This window comes from Ambystoma mexicanum, chromosome 1p (genome assembly GCF_040938575.1).
Source record: "Ambystoma mexicanum isolate Mex_15411 chromosome 1p, UKY_AmexF1_1, whole genome shotgun sequence".
Taxonomy (NCBI): domain Eukaryota; kingdom Metazoa; phylum Chordata; class Amphibia; order Caudata; family Ambystomatidae; genus Ambystoma; species Ambystoma mexicanum.
Genome location: NC_090921.1, coordinates 6538368 through 6545148, shown reverse-complemented (window position 1 = coordinate 6545148; position 6781 = coordinate 6538368). Strand labels below are relative to the sequence as shown.

At 47.8% G+C, this 6781-nt stretch overlaps 1 non-coding gene across 1 annotated transcript; it reads right to left on the bottom strand.

Annotated features, from left to right (window-relative positions):
• Nucleotides 1-1067: 1067 nt before the first annotated feature.
• Nucleotides 1068-1139, bottom strand: TRNAC-GCA (transfer RNA cysteine (anticodon GCA)). The gene has a single exon. It is a non-coding gene; the product is annotated as a tRNA-Cys (tRNA).
• Between the last annotated feature and the right edge of the window lie 5642 nt (nt 1140-6781).

Sequence of the window (6781 nt, the reverse complement as noted above, 5' to 3'; positions counted from 1 at the left end):
CAATTAATGTAAAACTTCCCATCCATCTCTTATTATTTTTGGCAGAAAGCTGAGTCTGATTAACGCAAGGCTTAGCCAGTGCGTGTCACCCCCGTGCCCTCCCATGGCATCACCTGGTGAAGGTTTGTGCTGTTGGGGTGGTCGCCTCCCCGATGCTGCCAGTGAAGAGCCTTTCAGTTTTCACTGCACCCCATTAATGAGAAATGCCAGTGTTGCTGGAGATGAAACATTATGTTTGGGAACCGCAGTGTTGAGAATTCAGCGATTTTGCAGAGGATCAGGGAGTCCTGAAACAGAAAGCTGCGGAGGTAGCGCATCGGGTTGTGCGACTCTTGCTGAGGATCAGGGAATGATGAGTTCTGACGCCGAAAGCTACGGAGGAAGCGCATCGGGTTGTGCGACTCTTGCTGAGGATCAGGGAATGATGAGTTCTGACGCCGAAAGCTGCGGAGGTAGTGCATCGGGTTGTGCGACTCTTGCTGAGGATCAGGGAATGATGAGTTCTGACGCCGAAAGCTGCGGAGGTAGTGCATCGGGTTGTGCGACTCTTGCTGAGGATCAGGGAATGATGAGTTCTGACGCCGAAAGCTATGGAGGTAGCGCATCAGGTTGGGCGACTCTTGCAGAGGATCAGGGAATGATGAGTCCTGATGCAGAAAGCTGCGGAGGTAGCGCATCAGGTTGGGTGACTGTTGCAGAGGATCAGGGAATGATGAGTCCTGACGGAAAGCTGCGGAGGCAGCGCATCAGGTTGGGTGACTCTTGCAGAGGTGTTATTTGTTTCGGACTGACTCTAACTCCTGCGCCTTTTTTTAAAATCCTTCTGAAAGTTGTGACGTAAGATGCACCAATGGCACCTGGGAATAGGGGAATTTCCGAACTCATTAATTATAAGCAAAGGTGGGTGTGATATGTGCTTTCTAATTAAGGAAGTTTGACCCGGAAATAAATATATGTTTGGAATACCTGAAAGCACGTGTACAACATGTATCTTAAAGCGCAGCGAATGCTCACTGATGGCAGCTGTGCTTGGAACAGGAAGACATATTATTAAAATAAAAAGGGGAAGGGGACACCCGGATTTGAACCAGGGACCTCTTGATCTGCAGTCAAATGCTCTACCACTGAGCTATATCCCCGTGCTGACTAACGTGTCCCTAATCCTCTGGAAACCATTGATTCTGCGCTGGTCAAGCGCGAAACGGAAGTGATGTTGGAAGAATAAACGGCACGTGAGAGGGAGAGACACGTCAGCCGGATTTAGCACTTATATGAAGGTCAAAGAGCTGGCAGCCCTACCTTGTTCTGGTGACACCTTCCAGATCTCTTGAAATGCCACAACACACACGCCCTCCTCCCCCTTGCTGACAAGCAGGCACTTATGCATAACTAAGAGCTCCTTTAGTGCTTGCTCATAGTGCCCGGGTCAACATTTATTAGGGTTCCTGGGGTCAATTTCAATATGAATGGGCCCCCCTTTGCTTACAGGTGTGTGGGCGTGAGGGCTGGACAGTGTGTAGCACCCTTGGGTACATTAAATCAGAATGTCCCTTGATCTCAAGGGTCAGGCAGCCACAGTGGAACTGAAACACTAAACTGCCACTATAACAAGTGCATAATTGCTCTATCAGAAAGGTGCTAACTAGGATGAAACCAGAAGATTTTTGACCATGCATCTTAAAGCACAGCGAATGTTCACTGATGCCAGCAGTGCTCAGAAAACGAAGACAGATCTTTACGAATAAAGAAATATCTGTTATTAAAATGAAAGAAAGTTAGAAAGGGACACACGGATTTGAACCAGGAAATGCTTGATTTGCAGTCAAATGCTCTACCACTGAGCTACATCCCAAACCAGCGATCGCAGGCTGGTCAAGCTCTCAGCAAGTAGTGACCATGGAAGAATCGACAGCGTGAGAGCGAGAGACACGTATTAACTGGATTGTTTTGTGGAACTTGAGGAGTCCTGAATCTCTGGACCAATGTGGGGCTCCCCTTCGTCCCCATCCTCACCTCTGTAGCACTGGCCAATCAAAAGTGCTCTGGGCATGCAGCATGCACGTGCGCTGTTTGTCTTTGTCGGGTTGTCCCCAGCTGCCAGAAGCAGGTCACCTTGAGTCTCCTGAATGTCTCCTCCTCACCGCCACTGCTCGGGAGGGAAATTGAGATGCTTATCACTGCCATCCCTTTGATCTGCGCAATCACCACTGCTGGTCTGGCTGGGACGGCAGATGCGGGCTTCTCCTGCAGTGACGCGGGAGACTCTGAAAACCACTGATGTTGCGGCACGTCTGGCTCTGCCCTCTCATCGCCAATGTTAACAAGGAGCGCGGGCCTGGATTACCACGCTTGTTGTGCTGGCGCAGAGGTCTGGTCTCAACTCTGTCTTTAATCAAGAATGCCAGAACATCCCCAGAGGCCTCCTGCCTCCCTACATCACTTCCCCATTCCTAGTCCTGCCCCACATAATGAGGAGGATTCATCCGACCAAGAAATCAGAGAGAAAGACTCAAAGAAGAAGATGAAAATGAAGGTGGCAGCCTATGACAGGAGGGTTGCTCGAGAACCCACAGTCGAAGTAGGAGACAGGGTGGTGGTACCCCAGACGCAAGGTAGAAAAGAAGATCTCAGGTATACACCTGAACCCCTCATGGTCACACAAGTAAAGGGCACTATGATCTCAGCCAGAGAAGCTGAGAGGCGCGATGTCACCCAAAACATATCCCATTTCAAGTAATACAGAGGAACTCTGGATGAGCGTGAGGAAGAGTGGGAGGAAGCCACAGAGATTGAATATCAGGGAGAATCGGACGCTCCGTATTTGGGTGATGGAGGGATGTCAGAAGAAGAAGGGAGAGACATGGGGTTCGACACCCCACAGCAAAGTCCAGCGCCATCACGCGAGCGGCGGTCCGTCAGGCCCAAGACTAAACCTGTAAGACTCATTTAAGAAATGGGTTGACATTTACACTTATATGTTTGTTTAAGAAGGGAGGAGGTGTCCTGTTGTTGGGAGACAATCCTCCTCATTATGTGGTGCATCCAAGGGTGACCATTTCCTCAAAATGGCCCCTGACTTCTTTTTTTTCGCCATTTCTTGTTAGTTAGTTTCTTCTGGGCTTTTACTCTGTTGTTTGCGTCAGGTTTGAGCCCTATGTGTGATATGCCTTTGGCGGGCGCCAGCCCTGAATGCCGCCCAGGCTCCAGTGTGTCTGGAAAGGCAGGAAGGGAGGGAGGGTCCCTATTACTCCCAGTCCTTTGTCTCTAGGTGTGCCTGAGTGAAACCAGTTCCAATTGGCTGTCTGGCTCTCCTAGAGGACAGTCACGCCACTGTGTGATTGACAGCCTAGAGCTGTGAATGAATGGGAACTTGCATAAAAAGCAAGGTTTTGGGGACTAAGAGCAGAGTCCACAACTGGAGGACAAGATCTGAAGCATAAGATGAGAAAAGATGGCAGCAGCACCCTCCTTGACTGCAAAGTTCGCAGTGAAGCCCTGCAGCTGTGCTGACCCCATTTTCTAATCTACTAGTAAGACCCGTAAAGGACAACTTCCTTCTTTAGGCTGATGGGACCAACTAGCCTCGAAACAAACTCTATTTTGGCACAACCCCAAACTGGCTGCTGTAGAAGACCAATACACAGGGTACCTGTGAGTGTATTATCTTCCAAAGTCTGAATCCAGCCAGATCTTCGTGGACATCCAGAGGACCCTATAGAAGCAAGAAATCTGCATCCAGAGTCCCCTCACCAGAGTCCAGGACCGAGGAATCAAGGAAATCCTAACCAGAACATTTTGTTCTTTTTTGGCGCTAATAAAAATGAACAAAACCAGAAAGAGCCACTGAATTGATGGGAATGCATTGCTGCTGAGTCCCTCTCTCGGGTGCTGTCACAGGAGGACACCAGACTTCCTCCCTTTCATCACCGCGACCAAGGACCAGGAATAAGGGTCTACTGCATTACATCGTGAAGGTATCCAGCTGGAACAACTTCTTCATTTGAAAGGTACATTATAATTTTGCATTTGGGGTGCTTCCAATCTTTAAGAGCGGGATTTAACCCTACACTAAGTTAACCTCAACGTACCTGCATTGGTCTTACAGCTTGTGCTTTCTAAAGGGGACTCCTCTTGAGTTGCTGTGATTTCTCTTAGGAACACTGACTATTTAAGAACATTTTTCGAAGAAGAAGAGCTTTGACTTTGTCCATTGACTTTGGCTGTCCTGGCTTCCTAAAAGCCCCCATCTGAATCTATTTGCTTTGGCAGTGCTTGTTCCCTAACAGGTTATAAATGTTGAACACTTTAATGCTGGGATAATAGGCTGCCTGCATCCCTTTGGGAGCATCTAACTGCTCTTATAACGTATCAGTCTGTTCTGATCGAACCCTAACCTTCCCTTCCTTAAACAACCCAATATTGCAAACGTGATACTATATAAATGCTATACCTACGGGTGCTGGAACATGTGTAACATATGAATGTATTACTCACCTGCTTTATTGTTCACTTTTTGAATATAATCCTAACTTGAGATTAATGTTACAAGTAATTGCTGCTTTTTAAAGAATGCTTTAAATATTTTTGTGTATAGATAAAACATGTATTTATTATAACTTTAAGTGTGTAAGTGTTTACTTGGATACTTGTATTGGCTGATTTCATTGCACAGCTCTACAGCTCACATTACCCCTCTTAAGATAAGCCTGGCAGCTCAGTCACACTACCAATTTGTAAGGTGGGTTACTTAACACCAAGCGATAAGTCTTGTGTAATCCCACACCAGTTGGACTGCACTAATTCTTACCTAAAATCAAGCAGTCGACTTGCTTACAGGACTGGGTACCTGGATGTCAATTGTCAGAGCCCTGGGCACATCCAGAAGAAGTGGGGAGCATTACTGCTCGGTGTGCAAGGGAAAACGAGCCTTATGGTATCTGACATGACCTTCAGATGAAAGGTGGGGAGGAGGCCAAGGATAATTTTGTCTTCGAGAACCTAAAGGTAGGGCTTATGGCACAGCAATGCCCCAATTTCCCCTATCACCCTGTGGTCAAAGCTATCAAAAATGCCCCCTCTGAAGAAAGCATATTGAAGGAGACATCTGAGATGGGTTCAAAGGGAGGGTCCTGAAGGCCTCTCTAGACGATGGGGAAATCTCAAGGAAGGGTTATGGAGCAGTGGATGTCTTAACTCAAAACCGTGGAGCAATTTGGAAAACAAAAGTTCAATATTGAAATTCAAGAAAAAAGGCCTACATTTCAGCCATTTTGAATTGTATTGCGGAGGAAGAGAGTTTTAAGAAGAAAACATCCCTTAGGAAGTCAAAGATTGTCAAAGGATCTATCTCTATCTGTGAGCAAACCTTCTCCGGGCACCATGATATGAAATTATGCCAGTCTAATGGGTGCACCTGTAAAGTGTCTGCTTTCCTAGATTCTAGAATATAGGAACTACCCCCTTTGTGCTCCTCTACATGTGTGGTTCTAACCACTCAATGCCCAGATCACCAAGAAGATAGTCTCCAAAGGTGCACGAGGCAGTTGAGGAAAGTTGAGAGGGGGAAAACAGGGGCAAGATCCAAGGATCCCCCTGTGAGAGATATTGGAGAAGGGGGATTCCGGGTCACCTGCGCCAAAATGCAATGATAGCTCTTCCGCCCTCTCCTCCAGAAAGCTACTTATTACACTTGGGATGAGGTCAATTGGGTTAAAGGCATAGATCATTCCCTGAGACCGAAGAAACTTCTCCATGCCCTGTGGGAAGGCCGGGCTGGTGCAAATATCTTTATTGAGTCACCCTGGTTGGAGGAGAACAGATGTTTTGTTATTAGGAATTGTACTGCTCACTGCTGCCATTTGCATGGTCTGTGGGCACTCTGGAGGCTCTGGAGAAGATTGGGGGGGTTTTGATTAGTTGGTATGCGAGGGAAATGCAAGACTGGGAGTACCCTGAGATGGATCTGTCACGGAAAAGTCTGCGACGGAAAAGTTTGCATGAGAAATGTACGAACCTCAAAAGGTTCGTACATTTCCCATGCGAACACGCATTTAAAACCCCTGCAAACCCACACTCCCACCCACACCCACGACACACCTCCAGCACATCCCCACCAACACCGCCAACATAACCAAACCCTACTTGCCTTTCCTTCACGCTGTGTCCCTTCGGCGTCAGTTCCCTTTCACTTCCGTAATCTGAGACCGGCGCTGCAGGGACCTTTTCTTTTTTTTGGAAGCTGCAGGAGTTTCCCCCGCAACCCCCGCTCACTATACTGTATAGCATAGTGAGCGGGGTATTGCGGGGGACATCCCCACTGCACCCGGCTTTTTTCTTTCTTTCTTTCATTCTTCATTTGGTGGGGGCTAAGGGGTTGTCCCCGCAACCCCTGCTCACTGTAGTGTGCGGGGTGTTGCAGGGGACAACCCCCAGCCCCAAGTCTGACCCCACCGAAACACCTAAACACACACCACAAAAACCTCTGACTTTTGGTAGTCCGAACTTTTCGTGGTGGTGTGTTTTAGGTCTTTTGGTGGGGTCGGACTTTTATTATCGGTCAAATCGTACAATACCCCCTGAGTTCTGAGTGCTCGTAAGTTTTCAAGTGAAGGAGACATTGAAGGCTTTGTGTCTAGAGGGGTGGCTGTGTGCCTGTAGTGTGGGCATGGGTTGTCCAGGAGCTGAGCATGTCAGCTGTAGATAGGAAAGGTCTTTTTTACAAGCTGTGTGCGAGTAGCTTGTTTGCATTTGTGTTTTGTGAGTAAGCTTGAGAGAAATTGAG